The 18,000-nt window shown below is 44.3% G+C and overlaps 1 protein-coding gene across 17 annotated transcripts in view; it reads right to left on the reverse strand.

Moving 5' to 3' along the window:
* Positions 1–18,000, reverse strand: part of adgrb3 (adhesion G protein-coupled receptor B3) — a 1,393,543-nt gene that overhangs the window by 1,003,135 nt on the left and 372,408 nt on the right. The window lies entirely within an intron of this gene.

An 18,000-nucleotide genomic window follows, 5' to 3' on the forward strand; every position in this document is an offset into this window, starting at 1 on the left:
GGAAGTGGATAAATGCCTGGTAATGAAACAAAATATTGCAAGGTCTTAAAGGAAGAGCACTAAACTGGCAATAATAAGCACCAAAACAGAAGTTTCTGGAAAAGCTCAGCAGGTCTGGCAGTATCTGTGAAGAAAAAAAATAGAGTTACCGTTTTGGGTCTGGTGACCGACCCAACTGTTCGATTCATCTAATGCCTGCCATCATCTTAGTGCACTACATGGAGGAACCTTCCTGAGCAAGATATCCCAGTGGACATTTTTTGGATCGAGGAGTGAGGAACATGTGAAGTTACTAACAAGGTCCTTGCAACAAAACGTGTCTGTCAAATGACAGACATAGAACTACCACTGTGACTGCAGTTCTTGCTGAACAAATTCAGAGCAAACCTGAGTTTCTACACAGCCAAGTTCCGCCACTTGGGCCCCAGTACAGACTTCATACTGTGCAGAGACACAGACAATGTTGTCCATTACTGAAGAGTGGCCCTTTACGGACTGAATAGGATACTACTTCCCTTAATGTCAGCAAATGAAAAAACAATTGCATGGCATTAAGGATTGAACAGATTAGGATTATTTTCATTAGAAAGCTGGAGATTGAGGGGAGGCCTGATTGAGGTCTACAAAATCGTGAGGGGTATAGACAGGGTGGATAGCAAAAAGCTTTTTCCCAGAGTGGGGGACTCAATTATTAGGGGTCATGAGTTCAAAGTGAGAGGAGGAAAGTTTAAGAGAGATATGCGTGGAAAGTTCTTTACGCAGAGGGTGGTGGGTGCCTGGAATGCGTTGCCAGCGGAGGTGGTAGACGCATACACGTTAGCGTCTTTTAAGATATATTTGGACAGGTACATGGATGGGCAGGGAGCAAATAGACACAGACCGTTAGAAAATAGATGACAGGTTAGACAGAGGATCTTGATCGGCGCAGGCTTGGAGGGCCGAAGGGCCTGTTCCTGTGCTGTAGGTTTCTTTGTTTCTTTGTATTGACTTTTGCTTAATAAATAACTTAGATAGCAAGAAAGAAAATCAATTACCCCTATGAAGCACATTTTCTTTATCCATTTGTAGGAAATGGGCAATAGTGGCAAGGGCAACATCCATTTCCACTCCCTGACTGCCCTCGAAAAGTTGCAGTAAAGAGTCAACAATATTATTATGGGTCTGAAGTCACACAGGCTAGACCAGGTAAGGATGACAAATGTTCCCCCTTGAAGGACTTTAGTGAACCAAAAGAGTTCTTATGACAATGCCTGATATATTTGTCTTGCATCTTACAAGCATTAGTCTTGATTGCTGGATTACTAGTTTAGTAATATTACCACTTCATCATCATTGCTCCCAACTTGAGTGGGTTTCTGCAAACTTCCTCTTTAGAGAAGCTGCCTGAACTATTGATGAAATATAGTCATAGACGGACTTGCCACCATCGCTTTGCAATGGTACCAAGGGTTGAAATCAGTGTAAAGTCAGGATACCAGTTTCCATTTTGTGATTCCCATTAAGTACCGGCATTTGGAATCTCTGCTAAACTAATTATGGATAGTTTTAATAGGAGTATGTGCAAAGAAAGAGCCAGAAATTGCTGGAGGAGGATAACATTTGTTTGCAACATAGATGATTACATTAGATTCCCTGCAGTGTGGAAACAGGCCCTTCAGCCTGACAAGTCCATACCACCCCTTGCAGCATCCCACCCAGGCCCATCCCCTATAACCCACACATCCCTGAACTATGGGCAATTTTAGCATGGCCAATCCACCTAGCCTGCACATCTTTGGACTGTGGGAGGAAACCAGAGCACCTGGTAGAAACCCACACAAACGCAGGGAGAATGTGCAAACTCCACACAGGCAGTCGCCTGAGGCTGGAATTGAACCTAGGTCCCTAGTGCTGTGAGGCTACAGTGCTAACCAGTGAGCCATCGTGCCACCCTGGAAGGTTTCTGCTTGTAAAAATGGAGTAAAGTTTTATAAACTGTTTATCATGCCTAAAGTATCATACTTGAATCCATACTTTATTTTTAGAAAAGCATAAAGAAAGATATTTTAATACTTGAAAATGAAAGTACTTTGGCATTCACAAGTTGTATTGGTTTTACTTTCTTTGTAGTACAGTTCAGTTCAAGCAATGAGAAGGTTAAGAGTTGGCTGGTGGTTCTGGGACTCTGGGAATATTACAGTTTCCATCAACATGTGGGTTAAATGGACAAAGGTATACTGAACTTCTGAACTCACAAATAAAGGTGTGTCCTGTCTTATTGCTGTTTTTAAAGTTAAGGCCCTGAAAGGATTAACCTAAGAGATCCAGTTTCCCATGCTTTTCCCAATTCTCTGGTGTTAACACACATTAAAGGATGATAACGTTAATGATCAGAAAATTCGCAGCATCAGCGATTGGGAACATTGATCTCCAATCCAGATTCTTCCATGGTGCACACTACTAAATTTGGATGTTTTCAGAGGTTCAAAGTACTCAGCATGCAAACAAAATTATCATTTGCTTCAAGGAAATGGAAAAAGGTTTCCAATGTAATTGATCTTTCTTTTGTACATTGAGTTATCCTTGTGAAATCCCATCTCTTCTGACATAATCAGGCTGCAAAAATGCTGGGTTGATATCTCTTGATTTCTCTCTCCAGCCTTCCAAAATCTTTGCTTTTCTCCCATTCAAGCTTGTTGTTTCCTTGTTTTTTTTATCACTGGTGGTCATGCCTTCTGCTTCCTCGTCCCTATTCTTTAAAATTCCCTAGCCAAAAATATTTCACTTTGCTGTCCTTGCTTAAGATTCTATTCAAAGTTTTTGTCTTGGACCAAGCTCTTGGTCACCACTTGTAACATCCCCTCATGCACCTTGGTGTGAAGGATGTGACACACTTGGGGCTATTTGCTATATTAAAAGCTCTACACAAATGGAAATTTGTTGTTTGTTCAGCATGACTGGTTTCCAGAAAGTCAATTTGTTTCAAGTATTGGACTCTGAATTGATGAGTCTGACTGTGAGAGAGCTGTGTTAGCAAACCCAGTTCAAATCATTCATTAGATGAAGTGTCCCTGATTAAATAATCATCTGTGCTCCTTAAATCTGCTCCTTTGTAAATAGACTCACTAAAATTTTGCAGCAAGTTGATTCATTCTATCATCAGTATATACTGATGGAAAATCACCTTTTTCAATCCATTGAATCACGCTGAAAACAAGCAAAAAGTGGAAGATTAATTCCTCATTTTGAGCGCAGTTCCATTGCTGAGATCATAGCACAAAAAGAGACCTTTATCTCTAATGGAGATGATTATTCCATGTGCAATGCTTCTGCGGTTGAAGAGTTTTGTTTTAGTGCAGCGAGGACAGGGGCTAGGGTCATTTTCATTAAAATAGAGAAAATTAAAGGAGGATTTGATAGAGATGTTGAAAATTGTGTTTTTTTTTGATGGAGGGGGCAAATAGGAAATATTCTCGCTCATCAGAAAATGTTAGATACGGACATTTTTGTAATAACAAATATTTTCAAAATGTGCTGAGTAAACTTTGAGGTATATAGTGGCCATTTCAAGTAAGCAATTGAGTACAGAATTAAAAGGCCTTTCTTGGAAAGTGTTGTGAAAGTACCATTTTGTATCATTTGCACAGGGATTTGGAATAAACAATTTGACTAAAATCATGAATTCATGAACTTGTCATATTGTAACTCACTGCAAGTCCCATTCATCCATAATCTCCTTGATCACTGACCAGCATCAACCTTCAGCCCTGAAAAGCCTTAGTGTTAAAATTCTCATCTTTGTTTTTCAAGTCTATCTAATGGCCTGTCTTCTCCTTATCTCTGTGATATCCTTCAGCTGCACAATCCTCTGAAGTCTCTGAAATTGTTTCAAAGTGATGCTAGCACAGCAGGCTATCATTAAATTAAAAACTAAAATTTTAAATTAAATAAAATGTGGCAGCATACTGGCTCAATGGTTAGCACTACTGCCTCACAGCACCAGGGTTAATTCCACCCTTGGGTGGCTGTCTGTGTGGAGTTTGCACGTTCTCCCCATGTCTGCGTGGGTTTCCTCCAGGTTCCTCTCACAGTCACAGTGTTATTTACTCTTGAGATGTGACAAACTTCATTAGAATAAATTACAATTAAGGAGCATTTTGCACATCTTCAGGATGTTTTACGTCTGTGAGGTACTTTTGAAATGTATGATCTATTGTCAGGTTGGAGTTGCAGCAGCCAGTTTGCACACAGCAGCTCCCACACACAACAATAGTTAATGACTGATAATCTGATTTTGAAATTTTGCTTTAGGGATACGTATTGTCTTGGACACCTTTCAATTAGTACCATGAGTGTTTAATACCAACCTGGGAGAACAGACAAAGTTTTGGTAGAGCATCTCATCTGAAAGACATGCCTACGACAGTGTAGCACATGCTTTGTACAGTCTAGAGGCTGAATTGTTTGGAACTCTACAACAGCTCACAATTATATTTTAAAAAAGAGTCTTCCTTCTCTCTGGCCATACTTATGTTTTTAATCTCAGTTTCAGTTTGCTATACTGGCGTTCAAGATCATGGGATCGCATTTTTGCAGTGTTGAGGTATAAATGGATGAATGATCTGCTGCAACCATAACACAAGATTGGTGAGAACCCCAGAGATCTGAGTTCCCGTAAACATTCTACTGAAGTTATGATGAATTTTGGCATCAATTCATCAACCATTGGGACTGCTTTCCAATATAAGATCACCGCCATTCTTTATTCAGTGATGTTATGGTCGTAAAATAAGCTTCATCACCAGGGCAAACATAGGCAGAGTGCACAATAGGTGGAAATATATTGCTACCAGCTTGAAGAAAAGGTGAATTTCACCACCCCTCCACAACAAAAATATAACTAGATCATAATAGCAAAAAAATTTATTTTTCTTTGTTTTCCCTTTTGCCCAATTTTTTTAAGGAGTAAGCTTCTTGTGGAATATTTCAGGGGATTTCCTGCCATGCAGTATTCTATGATTCACAAATTGGATCATGTGAACACTTAAAATGGGAAGGGCTAGAAATGCACTAAGACAAGTTAACTCTACCAGCAGGAATCTAGGTCAGACTTCTGCTGATGTGCCAATCTCTTTTATGGTCTTTTACAGGGATGCCAGATGACCTGTAGTTTACCTATTGGGATTTTAACATGCACTTGTTTTGTCTTGGATTGGCATTATTAATCTAGTCAATAAACAACAACAAATTACATTTATTTCATTCCTTGGTTGTTACAAAATTTCTCAGAATGCTTCAAGCAACAAATTATTGGACAAACATCCACAATAATCAGTGATAACAAGGTGTAGAGCTGGACGAACACTGCAGGCCAAGCAGCATCAATGATCACTGGTTAGTTTTACTCGTATTCTGTGTAGCTTCACAGAACGACCAAACAGGAATGCTTCAAAAACAGTGAAAATACAAAACTGACATCAGTGGAGGTGACGAAGAAACTGACAGATAATTAGTAAAGACTGACCTGGTCCTTTTTTATTCAATTATAGAATTATGTTGATTCTTCATCACTTTACTGATGATGGAGAGCAGTCTAATGGGGCAATAATTGGCTGGATTGGATTTATCCTGTTTTTTGTGCATCAAACATACTTGATCAATTTGTTACATTGCCAGTTAAAAGCCACCGTTGTCATTGTACTGAAACAGTGCTTCTGGAGCACACATCTTGAGGACTATTGCCAAAATGTTATCAGGGCCCATAGCCTTTGTAGCATTCAGAGCCTTTACACATTTGTTTATATCATGTGGAATGAATCAAATTGGTTGAAAAGTAATGTGTATGATGCTGGAGACCTCTGAAGGAGGCTGGGATGGATCATTCACTTGAAACTTCTGAGTGAAAATTGTTACGAATGCTTTAGCCTTATTTTTTGCACTGATAGGCTTGGCTCCCCCATTAATGGGGATGGGGATATTTGTGAAGCATTGTCCAGTTGTTTAATTATCCATGACGAGTCATGTCTGGATGAGGCAAGGCTGCAATATTTAGATATGATCCATTGATTGTGGAATCACTTAATTTTGTCTATCACTGGCTGCATAAGCTGTTTAGCATACAAGTAATCCTGTTTGTTAGCTTCACCAGTCTGATCTTTCATTTTTAGACATATCTGATGCTGCTCCTGACACACCCACCTGCACTATTCCTTACATTAGGTTTGATGGTAAAAGCAGAGTAGGGGATGTGCTAGCCATGAGGATGCAGGTCGAGTCGGAGGACAATTCTGCTGGTATCTATCGTTAACAGCGCCTCATGCATGTTTAGTCTTCAGTTCAGTTCAAAATCTGTTCCATTTAGCATGGTGATAGTGCCACACAACATGATGGAGGGTATTCTCAATCAGAAGTCATGGCTTTGACTCTACAAGGACTGTGTGGTGGTCACTCTTAATGATACTGTCATAGATAGATGAATCTATGGCAGAGAAATTGGTGAGAATGAACATAATTAGATTATTCGCTCTTGCTCGTTTTGTCAATACCTCCTGTAGACACAGTCCAGCAGGAATGTCCTTCAGGAATTGGAAGCTCCATCAACAGTGGAGTTATCCAGCCACTTCTGTTGGTGGACATTGAAGCCCTTACCCAGAATACATTCTACACCCTTGTCATTCTCACTATTTCCTCCAAATCTCTAGCAGGTATTCTACATGAAGGACGTCTGATTTGTGTGCCAAGATAGGCCTGGGATGTGCAGTGCAGTTGAGGTGGTTTTCAACAGGAGGTTTCACTATCTGTGTTTAACCTAATGCCAGATGACTTGTAGTTTACCTATTGGGATTTTAACATGCACTTGTTTTATCTTGGATTTGCATAATTAATCTAGCCAACAATTATAGACTTCATAGAATTTGAAGTCAATATTGAAGATTCCCAGGCAAATCCCTCTTGACTGTACATCACTGTACCACATCCTCCGCTGGGTCTATTCTGTTGGTGGGACGGGACATACCCAGCGATGGCGTTGGTAACATTGGGGATATTGTCTCTAAGTTATAACTATGTCAGGTATTGCCTGTCGGTAAGACAATTCTTCCAATGTTGCAAGTTTTAATAAGGACAACTTTGCAGGGTCAGCAGACCAGGGTTTGCCGTTGTCTATGGCAATGGTCAGTATCAGGTAGTCCACCTGGTTTTATTTCTTTTCTTAGATGTAATGGTATGACACAACTGAATGTCCTGATCGGCCATTACAGAGAGCATTTAAAATTGAACTGCATTGAGGGGGAGATGATGATATTGTGGTATTGTCTCTGGTTTAATAATCTAGAGATCCTGGTGATGTTCTGGGGACTGAGCAGATGGTGAATTTGAATTCAATAAGAATCGTGAACTAAATGTCTAGTAATCACCGCATTGTAAAAATTGTTCTTTGTTGTAAAAATTCATCTGGTTGGTTGATATTGTTTAGGGAAGAAAATTACCTTTCTTACCCAGTCTGGCCCACATGTGACTTTAGACACACAGCAATGTGGTTGACTCAACTGCCCCCTGAAATGGCTGTGAAGGCCATTCTGTTAGACCAGACACTAGAAAATCTCAAAACAAGAAACGAACAACCTGGCACCAACAATGGGATGAGAAATGACAACAGGAAACACAGTCTTTGTGACCTGGCAAAGTTCACCTTATTAAAATCCGGGATAGTGTCAAAATTGGGAGAGCTTCTCATGGAATAGTCAAGAAACAGCCCAATATAGTAATTCCCAAGGAATCATATCTTACATACAATATTCTGAACACCATGATCACTATCACTGGATATGACTTGCCCCAGACAGGACAGTCCCAGCCGAGATGGCAGCACAGTGGTATAAAATTGTCATTCTCACCACTGACACTGGCCCTCATGAACTCTCATGGCATCAGGTCAAAAGTGTGCAAGGAAGCATCCTGCTGATTGCCATTTTCCTTTGGTTGATTGATCAGTACCCATCCATGTTGAATAACACTTGAAGGACAAAGTCAGAAGTCACACGATACCAGGCTATAGGCCAACAGGTTTATTTGAAAATCACAAGCTTTCGAATTGCAGCCCGTTCATCAGAGGCAATGAGAGGCAAGAGCACACAGATATGGAGTTTATAGGCAGAGAGATCAAGCGCTGAGAGATCTTTTGATCTGCTGGTCTATAATTTGGTGTCATGTGGCTTCCGACTTTGTCCACCCCAGTCCAACACCTCCACACCACGGCTGCTATCAACACCACCAAATGCTGACTCAAAGTGGAGAAAATTGCACACCAACACAGCCATCAAGTTTCTCCAGAAATGCAAGAAAGCAGAGAAGATCCCAAAAGGACCACAGATCACAAACCCACTTAAGTCGACCTACAACACAGACTATGCTGAGAGACACTGCACCTCTTGCACACTCCTCAATCATCTCGTACACCAACTCTAAAGCAATTGCCGTAACCTTGAAATCAAGATAGTGTCCATATTCTCAGCTTGCACTCAATTTACAGCAGAAAAGTTGTGAAACACTGCCAAACAGATGAGGCAATGGAACTACACCAGCTACACATACACCAAGAATAAGAAACTGTAGAAACTAGCATCACCACCAGCAGTAACCAAGGCTCCTCGGTACCACAGTTGAAACTGGTACCACCACAGGAAATCCATCATCAACTTGTCTGACAGACCCTTCAACCAGACAAAACCAAAGTTCTCAGCCAACCCCGATGGACAAGCCCTGTCCATACACAGAATCTGCTCAGATGAGGAGGAACGCGACAGAGACCTAAGGATTTTGCAAAACGCCATCATAAGAATGGGATATGATGTTCAACTCATCGATCACCAGTTCCGATGTGCCACAGTGAAAAACCGCAACAACATCCTTGGAAGACAGACACAGGATAAGACCAATAGAGTACACTTCATCATCCAGTACTTCCTGGGAATGGAGGAACGATGCTATGCATTTTGCAGCATTCAACATGTCATTGATGATGATGAGCACCTCGCCAAGATCTTCTCTATGCCTCCACTTCTCACCTTCAAACAATCGCTAAACCTTAAACAGACCATTGTTTGCAGCAAACTACTCAGCATTTAAGACAATATTGACCACAAAACCATACAACCCTGTCATGGAAACCTCTGCAAGACATGTCAGATCATCGACATGGATGCTACCATCATGCATGGGAACACCACCCACCACGTACACGGCAGATACTTATGTGACTCGGCCAACGTTGTCTACCTTATTTGCTGCAGACAAGGTTGCCCTGAGGCGTGGTATATTGGTGAGACTGTGCAAACACTATGACAATGGATGAATGGACACTGCACACAATTGCCAGTCAGGAATGTTCCTTCCCAGTTGAAGAACACTTCTGCAGTCAAGGTGATTCACTCTTCGATCTTTGGGTAAGCGTCTTCCAAAGCAGATTCCGTGATACACAACAATACAGATTTGCTTAGCAGAGACTGATAGCCGAGTTCTGTACCCAAGAAGATGGCCTCAACTGTGATCTTGGGTTCATGTCACACTATGTGACCCACCACACAGTTTTGTAGATGTAAAATCTTCCATAATGAGATAACAAAGTGTAGAGCTGGATGAACACAGTAGGCCAAGCAGCATCAGAGGAGCAGGACAGCTGATGTTTCAGGTCTGGGCCCTTCTTCTGAAGAAGGTTTTAGACGCAAAACATCAGCTTTCCTGCTCCTCTGGTGCTGCTTGGCCTGCTGTGTTCATTCAACTCTACACCTTGTTATCTCAGATTCTCCAGCATTGGCAGTCCCCACTGTCTCTAAGTCTTCCTTACTGCCCTATTTTGACAGCATCACTGACAAAATTGTTGTGATCTATCTAGTTTAATTAGTTTGTGCAGTTTTGAATTATCTATTACTTTGTTTAGACACTTGGCATGTGACTCATGGCTATCATGTCATTTCAGTCATTTAGTCTGTTTTCAGCAACAACTTATTTTTAATTTTTCTTAAATTATCTCTCTGCCTCATTTAATTGGCTTACAGGTCATCGCTTTGCTGGTTATTCAGCTGTTGACACTTTACTCACTGTCTATCCACTCTTGGTCATCTGCAGAGACTTATTATCTGACACTCCACTCTCACCAGTTGCATGATTTTTTGACCTCTCAACCCTTGATCTCTCTGCCTATAAAAATTGTGTGTCGGTGTGTTTTTCTTTCCCACTGCACCTGACGACGGGGCTACACGTTGAAAGCTTGTGGTTTCAAATAAACTTGTTAGAAATAACCTGGTATCATGTGACTTCTGACTTTGTTTCCCCCCACCCAGACCAACATCAACACCTCCACATTAACACCTGGAGGAAGCACCGAGGATGGGAAGAGTGCAAAATGTACTTTCTGGGGGGGCTTCATCACCAAGACTGACTGAGCTGGTTGAGTCTTAAAGGACATTGCTGCTAGACTAGATAGTGAGCAAACCAACAAGAGGGGAAAACGTACTTGGCTTTATCTTCACTAATCTGCTGGCCACAGACAGATGCAAGTATTGGTAAGAGCGACCACTACTCAGTCCTTGTGGATGTGAAGTTCCACCTTCACACTGAAAAATGTCTTCAATTGTGTTAGGAAGCATTATCACTGTGCTAATAGATTGGATACCATTCAGAATAAAGTAGTCCACTTGATTGGTACTACATCCAAAAGCATTCATTCCTGTCCCCCACCGATACTCAGTAATAGTCGAAATTCATCAAATTTCTTTAGGCAATGTCTTTCAAATCCACATATACTTCCATCAAGAAGGACGAGGTCAGCAGATACATGGGAACATTACAACCTCTAAGTTCCCCTTCAAACTACTCACCATCCTGACTTGGAAATATATTGCTGTTCCTTCAGTGTTGTTCAGTCGAAGATCCTGGAATTGCTTCCCTACTGCCACTGTGGGCCTATCTATAGGATATGGACTATATTGGTTCAAGAAGACAGCTCACTATTACCTTTTCAAAGACGTGGGTATGGGTATTAAATGCTGGGTCTGCCAGCAACAGCCAGTTCCCATGAATAAAGTAAAATAACATTGCTGTGGATCTGCAGCCAAATGGAGGCCAGGAAAAGGATGGTAGATTTGTTTCTCTGAAGGTCATCCGTGAACCAAATGAATTCTTATGACAATCATTTTGCGATATTGATTAAATTAGCATCTGATTCCAGATTTTATGGACTGAAATTCAAATGTTGCAATCTGACTAAGTGGGACTTCAACTCCTGTTTTCAGGATTTCAGTCTGCGATTTTGGATCACTCGGCTCTTAATGATACCACTTTGCCAACAACTCCCCTATCCCCAACTGCTCAATGTTCATTGTTTACTAATGCCCCTTCAGAGAATGAGCTTTGCCACCTTTATGAAATCAGCCTCAGTATGGCTCCAGATCTACACCAAGACATTTTACCTTAACTGCTTAGAAATGGTAACAGCCTAGTTGGTGGTGTCCAATTCCTATAAGATTTTCCAAAAAACCTTACACCATGCTGCAACTGTACAAAACGCTAGTGCAGCCTCACTTGGAATACTGCGTGCAGTTCTGGTCGCTCCATTATAGGAAGGTTGTGGAAGCATTGGAAAAGGTGCAGAGGAGATTTACCAGGATGTTGCCTGGTCTGAACCGAAGGCCTTATGAAGATTTGGGTCAGTTCTCATTAGAAAGAAGAAGGCAAAGAGGGGATATAATAGAGACATACAAGATGATTAGAGGATTAGATAGGGTGGACAGTGAGAGACTTTTTCCGAGGATGATGACGTCAGCTTGTACAAGGGGGCATATCTACAAATTGAAGGGTGATAGATTTAAGACAGATGTCAGAGGCAGGTTCTTTTCTCAGAGAGTGGTAAGGGCATTGAATGCCCTGCCTGCCAATGTAGTGAACTCAGCCACATTAGGGGCATTTAAACAGTCTTTGGATAAGCATATGGATGATGATGGGATAGTGTAGGGGGATGGGCTTAGATTAGTTCACAGGTCAGCACAACATCGAGGGCTGAAGAGCCTGTTCTGCCCTGTATTGTTCTATGTTCTACGTTCTAATACAACAAAGGAGCATACAAGATTCTGACAGGGATCAGTAGGATGAATGCAGGAAGGATGTTTTCTCTGATAATAAAATGTGAGGCTGGATGAACACAGCAGGCCAAGCAGCATCTCAGGAGCGCAAAAGCTGACGTTTCGGGCCTAGAACCTTCATCAGAGAGGGGGATGGGGAGAGGGAACTGGAATAAATAGGGAGAGAGGGGGAGGCGGACCGAAGATGGGGAGTAAAGAAGATAGGTGGAGAGAGTATAGGTGGGGAGGTAGGGAGGGGATAGGTCAGTCCAGGGAAGACGGACAGGTCAAGGAGGTGGGATGAGGTTAGTAGGTAGATGGGGGTGCGGCTTGGGGTGGGAGGAAGGGATGGGTGAGAGGAAGAACCGGTTAGGGAGGCAGAGACAGGTTGGACTGGTTTTGGGATGCAGTGGGTGGGGGGGAAGAGCTGGGCTGGTTGTGTGGTGCAGTGGGGGGAGTGGACAAACTGGGCTGGTTAAGGGATGCAGTAGGGGAAGGGGAGATTTTGAAACTGGTGAAGTCCACATTGATACCATATGGCTGCAGGGTTGCCAGGCGGAATACGAGTTGTTGTTCCTGCAACCTTCGGGTTGCATCATTGTGGCAGTGCAGGAGGCCCATGATGGACATGTCATCTAGAGAATGGGAGGGGGAGTGGAAATGGTTTGCGACTGGGAGGTGCAGTTGTTTGTTGCGAACTGAGCGGAGGTGTTCTGCAAAGCGGTCTCCAAGCCTCCGCTTGGTTTCCCCAGTGTAGAGGAAGCCACACCGGGTACAGTGGTGGCAGTATACCACATTGGCAGATGTGCAGGTGAACCTCTGCTTAATGTGGAATATCATCTTGGGGCCTGGGATAGGGGTGAGGGAGGAGGTGTGGGGGCAAGAGTAGCATTTCCTGCGGTTGCAGGGGAAGGTGCCGGGTGTGGTGGGGTTGGAGGGCAGTGTGGAGCGAACAAGGGAGTCACGAAGAGAGTGGTCTCTCCGGAAAGCAGACAGGGGTGGGGATGGAAAAATGTCTTGGGTGGTGGGGTCGGATTGTAAATGGCGGACGTGTCGGAGGATGATGCGTTGTATCCGAAGGTTGGTAGGGTGGTGTGTGAGAACGAGGGGGATCCTCTTTGGCCGGTTGAGGCGGGGGCGGGGTGTGAGGGATGTGTTGCGGGAAATACAGGAGACGCGGTCAACGGCGTTCTCGATCACTGTGGGGGGAAAGTTGCGGTCCTTGAAGAACTTGGACATCTGGGATGTGCGGGAGTGGAATGTCTTATCGTGGGAGCAGATGCGGCGGAGGCGGAGGAATTGGGAATAGGGGATGGAATTTTTGCAGGAGGGTGGGTGGGAGGAGGTGTATTCTAGGTAGCTGTGGGAGTCGGTGGGCTTGAAATGGACATCAGTTACAAGCTGGTTGCCTGAGATGGAGACTGAGAGGTCCAGGAAGGTGAGGGATGTGCTGGAGATGGCCCAGGTGAACTGAAGGTTGGGGTGGAAGGTGTTGGTGAAGTGGATGAACTGTTCGAGCTCCTCTGGGGAGCAAGAGGCGGCGCCGATACAGTCATCAATGTAACGGAGGAAGAGGTGGGGTTTGGGGCCTGTGTAGGTGCGGAAGAGGGACTGTTCCACGTAACCTACAAAGAGGCAGGCATAGCTGGGGCCCATGCGGGTGCCCATGGCCACCCCCTTAGTCTGTAGGAAGTGGGAGGAGTCAAAAGAGAAGTTGTTGAGGGTGAGGACGAGTTCAGCTAGGCGGATGAGAGTGTCGGTGGAGCGGGACTGGTCGGGCCTGCGGGACAGGAAGAAGTGGAGGGCCTTGAGGCCATCTGCATGCGGAATGCAGGTGTGTAGGGACTGGACGTCCATGGTGAATATGAGGTGTTGGGGGCCAGGGAATTGGAAGTCCTGGAGGAAGTGGAGGGCGTGAGTGGTGTCACGGACGTAGGTGGGGAGTTCCTGGACCAAAGGGGAGAAAATGGAGTCCAGATAGGTGGAGATGAGTTCGGTGGGGCAGGAGCAGGCTGAGACGATGGGTCGACCAGGGCAGGCAGGTTTGTGGATTTTGGGAAGGAGATAGAAACGGGCCGTGCGGGGTTGGGGAACAATGAGGTTGGAGGCTGTGGGTGGGAGGTCCCCTGAGGTGATGAGGTCGTGAATGGTGTTGGAGATGATGGTTTGGTGCTCGGGTGTGGGGTCATGATCGAGGGGGCAGTAGGAGCTCGTGTCGGAGAGTTGGCGTCTGGCCTCGGCGATGTAGAGGTCAGTGCGCCATACTACCACTGCGCCACCCTTGTCTGCGGGTTTGATGGTGAGGTTGGGGTTGGAGCGGAGGGAGCGGAGGGCTGCCCGTTCTGCAGGGGAGAGGTTGGAGTGGGTGAGAGGGGTGGAGAGGTTGAGGTGGTTAATGTCTCGACGGCAGTTGGAGATGAAGAGGTCGAGGGAGGGTAGGAGGCCTGGGGGTGGTGTCCAGGAGGAGGACTTGTGTTGGAAGCGGGTGAAGGGGTCAGTGGAAGGAGGGTTAGGTTCCCGGTTGTAGAAGTAGGCATGGAGGCGAAGACGGCGGAAAAACTGCTCTATGTCCAACCGTGACTGGTATTCGTTGATGTGTGGTTGTAGGGGGACAAAGGTGAGCCCCTTACTAAGGACTGACCGTTCGTCCTCAGTCAATGGGAGGTCTGGGTGGATGGTGAAGATGCGGCAGGCTCAGTGTGGCTGTCTTCTCTGGGGTTGCTGGCTGTGGAGGTTGTACCCGGTGTGGCTTCCTCTACATTGGGGAAACCAAGCGGAGGCTTGGAGACCGCTTTGCAGAACACCTCCGCTCAGTTCGCAACAAACAACTGCACCTCCCAGTCGCAAACCATTTCCACTCCCCCTCCCATTCTCTAGATGACATGTCTATCATGGGCCTCCTGCACTGCCACAATGATGCCACCCGAAGGTTGCAGGAACAGCAACTCATATTCCGCCTGGGAACCCTGCAGCCTAATGGTATCAATGTGGACTTCACCAGTTTCAAAATCTCCACTTCCCCTACTGCATCCCTAAACCAGCCCAGTTCGTCCCCTCCCCCCACTGCACCACACAACCAGCCCAGCTCTTCCCCTCCACCCACTGCATCCCAAAACCAGTCCAACCTGTCTCTGCCTCCCTAACCGGTTCTTCCTCTCACCCATCCCTTCCTCCCACCCCAAGCCGCACTCCCATCTACCTACTAACCTCATCCCACCTCGTTGACCTGTCCGCCTTCCCTGGACTGACCTAACCCCTCCCTACCTCCCCACCTATACTCTCTCCACCTATCTTCTTTACTCTCGATCTTCAGTCCGCCTCCCCCTCTCTCCCTATTTATTCCAGTTCCCTCTCCCCATCCCCCTCTCTGATGAAGGGTCTAGGCCCGAAACGTCAGCTTTTGTGCTCCTGAGACGCTGCTTGGCCTGCTGTGTTCATCCAGCCTCACATTTTATTATCTTGGAATTCTCCAGCATCTGCAGTTCCCATTATCCCAGGATGTTTTCTCTGTTTGGGTGGATCTTGAATGGGGTAATACAATTTATAATTTACGCAACTGAGTTGGAACTGAAATGAGGAGGTGTTTCTTCAGTTAGTGGGTGGTGAATCTTTGGAATTTTCTACAACAGAGGGTTGTCCATTTACAGGCATTGAGTACATTCATTGAAATTTCAAGGTACTAATGGCATTGAGGCATACAGGGATAGTGTGGGAAAATGAAGTTGAGGTAGCTTACCAGTCATGATCTAACATATCAGATCAATCTAGAGGGGCAGAATGGCCTTATTCTGCTCCGATATTCCTATGTTCCAGACAACTATGGATGGTTATTAAAACTTGCCAATGACTCCAAGAATGAAAGAAATGGCTGGTTAATTCTGTTTTGGTTGTGTCCTCTTGTTTATATCAATACAGCACGTTGGTGCCACCGAGGCTTATTTAGCACCATGCTTATCTCTGAGGCACAAGGCTTTGTATTCATATCACGTTTCTAGCTTTAGGTATTGTGCCGAGCATGACTCCAAATTAAATTAATCCCTTCTGCCAGCCCTTGGCCTGTATCCTTAAATTCTTTACATATTCATGTGCTCATCTAAAAATCCCTTCAAAGTCCTTATCGTATCTGCCTCCACCACTACTCATGGCTGCGTATTCCAGACTCCTACCAATCTCTGTGTGAAAAAAAAAATTGCCCCTCACGTCTTCTTTGAGCTTTGCCCCCTCTCAGATTAAATGCATGCTCCATAATATGAGGCATTTCAACTCTGAGATAAAAATTTTGACTGTCAACCCTACCTGTGCCTCTCATAATTTTATAGACTTCTATCAAGTCTCCCCTCAGCCTTGCTGCAGCAGAGAAAGCAAACTGAGTTTTTCTAGCCTTTCCTTATTGCTCATATCCTCTAATCCAGGCATTATAGAATAGAATTCTTCAGTGTGGAACCAGGCCATTTGCTCCATCAAGTCCACTTCACCCTCCAAAGATCATTCACCCTAGCACCTTGCCTCTCCCCCATCCTACACCTGTAACCCTGTATTTTCCATGGCTAATCCACCTGGCCTGCACACCATGGACAATTTAGCATTACCAGTATACCTAACCTGTACATCTGTAGACTGTGGGAGGAAACCCATGCAGACATGGGGAGAACATGCAAACTCCACATTGGCAATTGCCTGAGGGTGGAGATTGAACCTTGGTCCTTGGTGCTGTGAGGCAACAGTGCTAGCTATGGAACGACCATGCCACCCCTAAAGACAATCTCTTTGAATGTCTTCAATGTACATTTTCTCTGACAGGATTTTTGTTTATTATAGATAGAAGGAACCGCAGTTGCTGGAGAATCTGAGATACAGGTGTAGAGCTGGATGAACACAGCAGACCAAGCAGCATCAGAGGAAGGCTGATGTTTTGGACCTAGACTCTTCTTCAGAAAAATCTCTTTCTGAAAAAGGGTCTAGGCCCGAAACATCAGCCTTCCTCTGAAACTGCTTGGCCTGCTGTGTTCATCCAGCTCTACACCTTATTTTGTTTATCATGTTTTCTTTTGTTGCTTTTTCTTTTCTTGCCACATTTGATTCTTCCCAAATCTTGACAAACCTCTTCAACACCCTCTCCAAAGCCTTCATGTCCTTCTGTAATGTGGCAACTGGATTGTCCATAACAGTCAAGGCTGACACTGTAGTGCAATGCTTAGGAGGTGCTGCAATGCTGGAGATAACATCACTCACAGATAAGGCCTCAGCTAAACAGAAGCTCTTTCTGCCCTCTCTCAGTCAGGCATTAGATGTGAACCTGACACGTGTTCACCCTAGTTATCTCGGGTGACATCAATCCCAACATTGCCACAAACAGATTATTTGATTATCAAACTGCTTGTTCCACATCATTGCATCAATAACTATACTACAGGAAACTTCATTGACTATAAACCATTTTGAGAGACCCAGTGATCAAGAGAAAGCATTGTATATACACAAACCCTTCTGTCTTTATAGCACTTTATTTTTATGGTGACTCTTAGTCAAATGCCAGTTCTATTATTTGCCACAAGCTTCCACTATAGTCAAGAGGCCTGAGGTAAAAGCTTTTCTTTATTAACTTTACAAGGCAATAACTTATAGTTCTTGAATAGGGACTTTATCACACAGTGTCCTTCAGTTCTTTACATTTCCATAAGAACTTATAAGGCATGACATTCTTGTCATGCCATTCGCCAGGGTATAACCTTCAAAGTTGATTTTGGCTGTTCAGCGATCATCTCAGACCGCCTCTCTTCACACTAAGAGGAGAACCGCCTCAAATTGTTAGTGGGAGGCACAACAGAAAACTTCAAAATGGAGGTTGTTAGGGGTGTGGGTTGGTCAAGTTAATTTATCAATCAGGAATCATTTAAATGAAGGC

This window comes from Stegostoma tigrinum, chromosome 4 (genome assembly GCF_030684315.1).
Source record: "Stegostoma tigrinum isolate sSteTig4 chromosome 4, sSteTig4.hap1, whole genome shotgun sequence".
NCBI classification, from domain to species: domain Eukaryota; kingdom Metazoa; phylum Chordata; class Chondrichthyes; order Orectolobiformes; family Stegostomatidae; genus Stegostoma; species Stegostoma tigrinum.